Source organism: Diceros bicornis, chromosome 35 (genome assembly GCF_020826845.1).
Source record: "Diceros bicornis minor isolate mBicDic1 chromosome 35, mDicBic1.mat.cur, whole genome shotgun sequence".
NCBI lineage: Eukaryota > Metazoa > Chordata > Mammalia > Perissodactyla > Rhinocerotidae > Diceros > Diceros bicornis.
The window spans coordinates 1,455,016-1,465,074 of record NC_080774.1 but is presented as its reverse complement, the minus strand read 5'-3'; the positions used below and the strand labels follow the sequence as shown (position 1 = coordinate 1,465,074).

General features: G+C 35.9%; 1 non-coding gene across 1 annotated transcript; it reads left to right on the top strand.

Annotated features, from left to right (window-relative positions):
- The first annotated feature begins 9,231 nt into the window (after positions 1–9,231).
- LOC131398683 (U6 spliceosomal RNA) lies at positions 9,232–9,338 on the top strand. The gene has a single exon (XR_009216962.1). It is a non-coding gene; the product is annotated as a U6 spliceosomal RNA (small nuclear RNA).
- Positions 9,339–10,059: the final 721 nt, after the last annotated feature.

The window sequence follows — 10,059 nt, the reverse complement described above, 5'->3', positions numbered from 1 at the left end:
AAGATTGGCAACAGATCTTAGCTCAGGGCCAATCTTCCTCAAAAAAAAGAAAAAAAATTAAAAAACAAATTATACCACTACAGAAAATTATCAATTCACAAAGGAAGAAAAGACAGCAAGAGAAGAAGAAAGTAACAAAGGAACTCCAAAACAGCCAGAAGACAATTAACTTGATGGCAGTAGTAAATCCTTACCTACCATTGACTACATTAAACGTAAATGGATTAAATTCTATTCTCCAATCAAAAGGCATAGAGTGGCTATATGGATAAAAAAACAAGACCCAATTATGCTGTCTACAAGAGACTCACTTCAGCTTCAAGGACACTCATAGACTCAAATTGAAGGGATGGAAATGGAAAGGGGTAGGTATACTTATATGAGACAAGATAGACTTTAAGTCAAAAACAGTAACAAAAGACAAAGAATGTTATTAAATAATGATAAAGGAGTCAATTCATCAAGAGGATTTAATAATTGTAAATATACATGCACCCAACATCAGAGTACCTAATTATATTAGCAAATACAGATCTGAAGGGAGTAATAGACAATACAATAATAGTAGGGGAATTCAATACACCACTTTCAACAATGGATAAATTATCCAGATAGAAAATCAATAAGGAAACATGAGACTTAAACTTTAGAACAAATGAACTAACAGACATATACAGAACACTCCATCTAACAGCAGCAGAATGCACATTCTTCTCAAGTGCACATGGAACATCATCCAGGATAGATTATATGTTAGGTCATAAAATAAGTCTCAGTGTATTTTTAAAAACTGAAATTATACCAATTATCTTTTCTAATCACACTGGTATGAATCTGGAAATCAAAAACAAAAGGAAAACTGGAAAATTCACAAACATGCGAAAATGAAACAACAATGAAATCAAAAAGGAAATAAAAAATATACTGAAACAAGTGAAAATGGAAACACAACATATCAAAACTTACAGGATGCAGCAAAAGCAATGCTAAGAAAGAAGTTTATAGAGATAAAAGCCTACATAAAGAAAAAAGAAATATCTTAAATAAACAACCTAACTTTACACCTCAAGGAACTAGAAAAGAAGTTGTAAACTAAGCCCAAAGTTAGCAAAAGGAAGGAGATAACAAAGATCAGAAGTGAAGTAGAGAATAGAAAATCAATTGAAAAGATCAACAAAACTAAAAGTTTGTTTTTGAAAAGATAAACAAAATTGACAAACATTATCTAGACTTACCAAGAAAAAGAGAGGACCCAAATGAAATTATAAATGAAAAAGGAGCCATTACAATTGATACCACAGAAATACAAAGAATCATAAAAGACTTCTGTGAATAATTGTACACCAACAAATTAGACAATCTAGAATAAATGGATAAATTCCTAACAGTATACAACCTACTAAGTATGAATCATGAAGAAATACAAAATTTAAATAGACCAATAACAAGTAAGGAGATTGAATCAGTAATGAAAAACCTCTCAACAAAGAAAGCTCAGGGCCAGATGGCTTCATTGGTGAATTCTATCAAATATTTAAAGAAGAATTAACACCATTCTTCTCAAACTCTTCCAAAAAATTGAAAAGGAAGGAACATTCCCAAACTCATATTACAAGGCCATTATTACACTGATACCAAAGCCAGATAAGGATACTACAAGAAAAGAAAACTAAACGAATATTCCTACTGAATATGGATGCAAAACTTCTCAACAAAATACCAGCAAACTGAATTCAACAGCGCATTAAAAGGATCATACACCATGATCAATTGGGATGCAAGAATGGTTCAACTTACAGAAATCAATAAGTGTGATACACCATCTTAACAGAATCAAAGACAAAAATCATATGATTATCTCAATAGATTCAGAAAAAGCATTAGAAAAAATTCAACATCCTTTCATGATAGAAACTATCAACAAATTGTGCATAGAATGAACCTACCTTAAAATAATAAAGGCCATATATGACAAACTCACAGCTAGCATCATCCTCAATGGTGACAGTTTGGAAACTTTCTCTCCAAAATCAGGAACAAGACAAAGATGTGCACCCTCACCACTCCTATTCAACATGGTACTGGAAGTCCTAGCCAGAGCAGTGAGGCAAGAAAAAAAATAGGCATCCACATTGGAAAAGAAGAAGTAAAATTGTCTGTGTTTGCTGATGACATGATCTTGTATAATAGAAAATCCTAAAGACTCCAACAAAAAATTGTTAGACCTAATAAACAAATTCAGTAAAATTTCAGGATACAAAAACCAACATACAAAAATCAGTTGCTTTTCTATACACTAACAATGAACTATCTGAAAAAGAAATAAAGAAAGCAATCCCATTTTCCACAGCATCAAAAACAATAAAATACTTAGGGATAAATTTAACCAAGGAGATGAAAGATCTATACACTGAAAACTATAAGATATTGATGAAAGAAATCAAAGACAACACAAATAAATGGAAAGATATCCCATGTTCATGGATCTAAAGAGTTAATATTGTTAAAATGTCCATGCTACCCAAAGCCATCTACAGATTCAGCGCAATCCTTCTCAAAATCCCAACAGCATTTTTCACAGAAATAGAAAAACCAATCCTAAAATTAGTATGGAACCACAAAAGACCCTGAATAGCCAAGGTAATCCTGATAAAGAAGAAAAAAGCTGGAGCCATCACATCTCCTGATTTCTAAGTATATTACAAAGCTATAGTAATCAAAACAGTATAGTACTGACATAAAAATGGATACATAGACCAATGGAACAGAATCAAGAGCCCACACATAAACTCACACATATATGGTCAACTAATATTTGACAATGGAAAAAGGATATTCAATGGGGAAAGAATAGGAGCTTCAATAAATGGTGTTGGGAAAACTGGATAACCACATGTAAAATAATGAAATCAGACCCCTATCTTAGAACACTCACAAAAATTAACTTGAAATGGATTAAATATTTTAACATAAGATCTGAAAATGTAAAACTCTTGGAAGAAAACATAGGAAAAAAGCTCTTTGACATTGTTCTTGGCAATGATTTTTTGGATATGATACCAAAAGCACAATCAACAAAAGACAAAAACTCAACAAATGGGACTACATCCAACTAAAAATATGCTCAGCCAAAGAAACAATCAACAAAATGAAAGGCAACGTACAGAATGGAAGAAAATATTTGCAAACCATGTATCTGATAAGAGATTAATTTCAAAATATACAAGAAACTCGTATATCCCAATAGCAAAAAAAAATCTGATTAAGAAATGGACAGAGGACTTGAATAGACAGTTTTCCAAATAAGACATAGAAAAAGCCTATAAGTAAATGAAAAGGTGCTAAATATCACTAATCATCAGGGACATGCCAATCAAAACTACTATGAAATATCACCTCACACCTGTTAGAATGGCTATTATCAAAAAAGACAAGAGATAACAAACACTGACAAGGATGCCGATAAAAGGGAACCCTTGTGCACTGTTGGTGGGAATGTAAATTGGAACAACCAAAAATATTGGAAAACGGTATGGAACTTCTTCAAAAAAATAAAAATAAAACTACCATATTGATTCCGCAATCCCACTTCTGGCTATGTATCTGAAGAAAATGAAATCACTATCTCAAAGATATATCTGTACCCCCATGTTCACTGCAGCATCATTCACAATAGCCAAGATATGGAAATAACCTGTGTTCACGGATGGATGAATGGATAAAGAAAATGTGGTATGTATGTACAATGGAATATTATTGTCATAAAAAAGAAGGAAATCTTGTCATTTGTGAAAACATGGACGGACCCTGAGGGCATTATGCTAAGTGAAATAAGTCAGAGAAAGACAAATACTGTATGATATCACTTATATATGAAATCTAAAAACATCAAACTCACAGACACAGAGAGTAGAACGGTGGTTGCCAGATGCTGGGGGGTGAGAGAAATGGGAAGATGTTGATCAAATGGTACCAACTTTCAGTTATAAGGTGAATAAGTTCTAAAGATCTAATGTACAGCATGGTGACTATAGTTAAGAATACTGTATTGTGTACTTGAAAGTTGCTATGAAAGTAGAGCTTTAACATTCTCACCATAACAACAACAAAACAGTAATTATGTGAGGTAAAGGATGTGTTAGCTAAACTTATTGTGGTAAATGTTTCACAATATGTATGTCTATCAAGTCATCACATTGTACACCTTAAACTTACACAATGTTATATGTCGATTATATCTCAATAAAGTTGGAAAATAAAGAGAACTATAGACCAATATCCCTTATGAACGTTTATGCAAAAATCCTCAAAAAATATTATAAAACATATCCAGCAGCATATTAAAAGAATTATACACCTGTCCAAGTGCTATTTATCCCAGGAATGCAAGGATGGTTAAACATACAAAAAATAATTCAAGGTAAAACGTAACTATTAGAATTTTAAAAATCATGATCATATCTATCAAGGCAGAAAAGTCATTTGACGTATTTTAACAGCCTTTCATGATTTAAAAAAAAAAACTCAACAAACTAGTAACGGAAGGAAACTTTCTCAACTTGATAAAAGGCATTTATGGCAAAAATATTTCACTTAAATGAGATACCTAGAGTAGTAATAGTCATAGAGACAGAAAGTAAAATGGTGGTTGCCATGGGCTGTGGTAAGGGTTAATGAGGAGTTACTGTTTAATGGGCATAGAGTTTCACTTTTGCAAGATGAAAAAAGTTCTAGAAGTGGATGCTGGTGATGATTACATAGCAATATGAATGTTCATAATATCACTGAATTGTACACAAAAATTATTAAGATGGTAAATTTTATGGTATGTGTATTTTACCACAATAAAAAAAAATCAATGATTTTAAAAAAGCTATGGATAACATCATACTCAATGGTTAAAGATTAAAAGTTTTTCCCCTAAGTTCAGGAACAAAACAAGGATGTCTATTTTTGCCCCTTCTATTTAATACTGTGCTGGAATTCCTAACCAGAAAAATTAGGAAAGAAAAAGAAATATAAGACATATGAATTGGAAATGAAAAAGAAAAATTATTTCTATTTACAGATGACTTGACCTTATATATAGAAAATCCTAAAGGATACACACACACACACACACACACATACTCTCACACAAAATCTATGAAAGTTAATGAAAGAATTCAGTAGTTGCAAGATGCAAGACCAACATACCAAAATTGGTTGTATTTTTATACACTAGCAACAAACAATTCAAACATTAAATTAAGAAAATAATTCCATTTACAACAGCATCAAAATAAAACACATAGGAATAAATTTAATCAAGGAGGTGCAAGACTTCTACACTGAAAACACACAACATTGCTGAAAGAAATTTTAAAAGACCTAAATAAATGGAAATACATCCTGTGTTTATTGACTGGGGATTGAATAGTGTTAAGAAGTCAAACTATCCAAAGCAATCTACAGATTCAGTGCAATCCATATCAAAATCCCAGTGGCCTTTTTTTGCAAAAATGGTAAACCAGATCCTAACATTCATGTGGAATTGCAAGTTATCTCAAATAGCCAAAACAATCTTCAACAAGAACAAAGTTGGAGGACTCACACTTCCCTGTTTCAAAACTTACACAAAGCTATGGTCATCAAAGGAGTGACATAATGACAGACGTATAGACAAATGAGAACTGAGAGTTCAGAAATAAACCCATATATCCATGGTCAACAGATTTTTGACAAAGATTCCAAGACCACTGTATGGGAAAAGAATATTCTTTTCAGCAAATGGTGCAGGAACAAGTGGATAACCACATGTACAAGAATGAAGTTGGAACCCTATCTCACTCCGCATACAGAAATTAACTAAAATGGATCAAAGACCTAAATTTAAGAGCTAAAATGTATTTCTTTGGAGAAAACTTAGGGGTAAATCTTCATGACCTTGGATTTGGGAAGGAATTCTTAGATATGACACCAAAAGCACAGGCAACAAAAGAAAAAATAAACTGAACTTTATCAAAATTAAAAACTTTTGTATATCAAAGGACACTATCAGGAAACTTAAAAGGCAGGCTACACAGTGGGAGGAAATACTTGCAAATTATAAGTCTGATAAGGGTTTAGTATCCAGAATACATTAAAACTCTTACATCTCAACAACAAAAGACAAACAACCCAATTAAAAATTGGGCAAAAGACTTGAATAGACGTTTCTCCACAGAAGATACACAAATGGCCAAAAGCACATGAGAATATGCTCAACATTGGTAGTCATTAGAGGAAGGCAAATCAAAACTACATTGAGATTCCAGTTCACATCCAGTAGGATGGCTATAATAATAATTTTTGAAAATGGAGGATAACAAGTATGGGCAAGAATGCGGAGAAAGTGGAAACCTCAGACATCGCTGATGGAAATGTAAAATGGTGCAGCTGCTGTGGAAAACAGGTGAGCATTTCCTCAAAAAGTTAAATATAGAATTACCAAATGATCTGGCAATCCCACTCCTATGTATATACCCAAAGAATTGAAAACAGGTATTCAAACACATACTAGTACAAGAATGTTCATAGCAACACTATATATAATAGCTGGAATTTGAAAACAACCCAAATGTCCCTCAGTCAACAAATGGATAAACAAAAGTGGTCTATCCATACAATGGAATATTATTCAGTCATAAAAATGAATTAAGTATTAACACACGCTACAACATAGATGAATCTCAGAAGCATTTTACTAAGTGAAAGAAGTCAGAAACAAAAAGTCACATATTATATGATTACTTTTACATGAAACATTAAGAATATGCATATCTATAGAGAAAGAAAGTTAATTAGTGATTGCCAGGGGCTGGTTTGGAAGAATGAAGGGTGATCAAAATGTTTTGGAACTAGATAGAAGTGATAGCTGAACAGCATTGCAAATGTACTAAATGCCACTGAATTGCACACTTCAAAATGCTTAATTTTATGTTATACGAATTTCACCTCAATTAAAATAAAAGCCATGAGTGAAATAATAGATGTAGGGTGTGACAAAGAAAAAAATACATACAAAGAAATTCATTGTACTCCACTGGAGGTTGCTAGGATGCCAATTCATTACTCTGAAAAGTGATAAATAAGGGGAAAAAGTAAGCATTTATCCCACCTTTCTGGTATGAATTGTACTTTATGCTAAATCCATAGTCCTAGTGCATGTGGAATAGCTCTTCTAAAAGGAAGAACTCCAGCAAATAATTTCAGAAGAAATGAAAGAATGAGAGTTTCAACATCTTATTAAAAAATCAATTCTGATAATTTCAGTGGATGTTAAAATTATTAGGTGGAAGATTGATAGGGAAATTTACATTGAGGGGGTAGATTGTCACCATTTGAAGTCATTGAAGAATCAGCATCATGAAAAGTGAGATGGGCAGTCATCTGTGCCTCCTGATAGGGTCCAGTATAAAGAACAGCTTCACCTTTGAAGTATTCGTACAAACTAACTGTATATAATCAGGCTTTAGATTTAATTTCAAGCCTGCAGCAATTTGGGAGACAGGAGTGGAAGCGAAACAACAGCCAAGGAAGCAATTCAGCTGAAATCAGCATCCAGGGCACTCTAACAAAGACATGGATTCTTCAACTGGCCAACACGAGGTTGTAAGCCCACCATATGAGGGAGGGAAGGGATCTGTTCTACATCCAGAGAGACTGAAGAGATACAGCCTTCATCCACAGTATGTGGCATCTGTCTGCATCTGAGTTCGAAGGAAACAGCTATTAAAATACGTTTTTTTAGACAAGGGAATTTGCACATGGACTGGTGTTAAGGAATTATTGTTTGTTTAGTAAAGTGTGCTAACCGTATGGTAGTTATGGGAGATGAGATTATTAGGAAGCATGTGGAAGTATTCAGGAGAGAAATGACACGATGTACGCAGTTTGCTTTAAAATACCGCAATGAAAACGAGGGCTGTGCACGATCTCATCTTTTCCTCCCCCAGACTCCCTGGACTCTTCTACCTGGCTCTGTGCCTGGGAGGCTGATCTCGATATCTCGCAATAAAGGGACCCTTTTACTCTGGAGCCTTTGATTCAACCACGAGGCAAGTGGGAGCATTCAGAGCATTTATTTCTGGGCTCCCTCCCTGCTAGGCTGCAGGCTGGCACTTGTCCCCCTACCTCCATTGCTGCATCTCTTGTCACACAGCCCTTCCTGCAGAGACAGCCACAGCTCTTGTGGTGGGAGGCACAGAGGTCTGAGCTGTTCTTTGCTGGTGCTGATCCCAAAGTGCCTCCCCATCCCTTGTTGACACCCTTCCCCCTGCCCACTCCTGTGTAAACTGTCCCTGCACTGAACTCTCTGCCATTACCTGTGTGAGTGGCACTTGTTATCTGTGGGGACTCTGACTGCTTTTGGGGGGTGCAGAGTGCTCATGGTTGTTGATGTTGGGTGACGGATGTGTAAGAGTTTTACATCTCCTCCAACCTTGTGTATGCTTGTAAATTTCTCATACTCAGAAAGCAAATATAAACACATACATATATGTATACTCTATGTTTCCACTGTTAACATTATAAACTTATGTTTAAATGTGCACAGATGATGTTTGAGAAGGGTAGACACCCTGATTTCACCTGTGAGTACCTTTGAGAAGTGAGATAAGGAGACAGTAGAGCAGGAGGGGACAGAGAGAAGAGAGCTTACACTTTTACTTCATTCTCTTTGTTGTGTTACCTCTCAGCCCCCCTCCCACCATCCCAGTGCATCTTGTTCTGTGCACCATTCTTCACCTACCACAGATCCTTTGCACATGCTGTTCCAGATTGCGAGAATACTCTTCTCTGCTCCCGCTCACCTCCCCTCCGACCACCACCACCTTCCACATGCAGTGAACTTCCATTCACGATAGATCACAAGTCACCTATCACCCCATCCGGGAAGTAGTGAACGGGGAGACAATCTAGGTGCCCCCCTTACCTAGGGAATCCCTGCTCCGCACACCTCGCCTCAGAGAGCTTACCTCAGCACCGCTTTCCACGTGTCTGCGTGATATTTGTGAATGCTCAGGGGTGGTTTTGCATTTATCTTGCAAGAGTCTGTGAATTCCCAGTGTTAATTTTGCATTTACTTGTGTGATAATTTGAGCGCGAAGAGCACCGACTTTTCCATTATATTCCCAGCACAGCGACGGGCACATGTGAGGCCTTCAAAAATGTGCTTTGTCGAATTCTTTAAAACTTCTGCTAGAATGTACTGTGCTTGCTTCGGCAGCACATGCACTAAAATTGGAAAGATACAGAGAAGATTAGCAAGCCCCCTGTGCAAGGAAGACGTGCAAATTCGTGAAGCGTTCCATATTAGAAAATAAAATTTATGCTAGAATGTATTAAATTTTGTCACTTAAAATTAATTTTAAAATCTATATATATTTTTGAGGAAAATTTAGGCTACTAATCTAAAATCTTGAGAGCAGAGAGGACTTTTTAAGCATAATGCAGGCCAATGGGAAATAATAAACAACAGATAGCTTAATAATATAGATTTGAAAGTTTCTGAATGTAAATAAAACATCATAATATTATAAGGCAGATAAACTGGAGGAAAACATGACTGCCAACGTTTCCACCCTTACCGTACGCAGAGTGTATTCAAGTAGATAAGGAGCTTCCTATACGGGGGAGGGCATGGAAATGACGTCACAAAGACAACCCACGCACACAACACAGCCGCCCAAGAGCCCAGCATCTCTACGTATCAAAGATGTGGAAATGAGAAAATTGTTCTCTTTGGGTTTATCAAAGAGGAAAACCAGCGATAATAACTGACGCTGATGAGGGTCCAGGGACTGGTTGCTCCCAAGGCCCCTCAGGGCTGGGAAGGGGTCAAGTACACAAACTCCCAGGGCCGGTGTGTGACTCGTATCCAAACTTGGCAGGTGTAGGATCCATGGACGAGCTCCTACAAGGACAAGCTCTCAGGACACGTGCACGGGGACAGTCACCAATGGCATTTTATGCCAGAAGCCTGTTGACAACTAATCGAGGCTCCAGCGAGAGAAGATGGTCTCACAGGCGGAAGGGCTG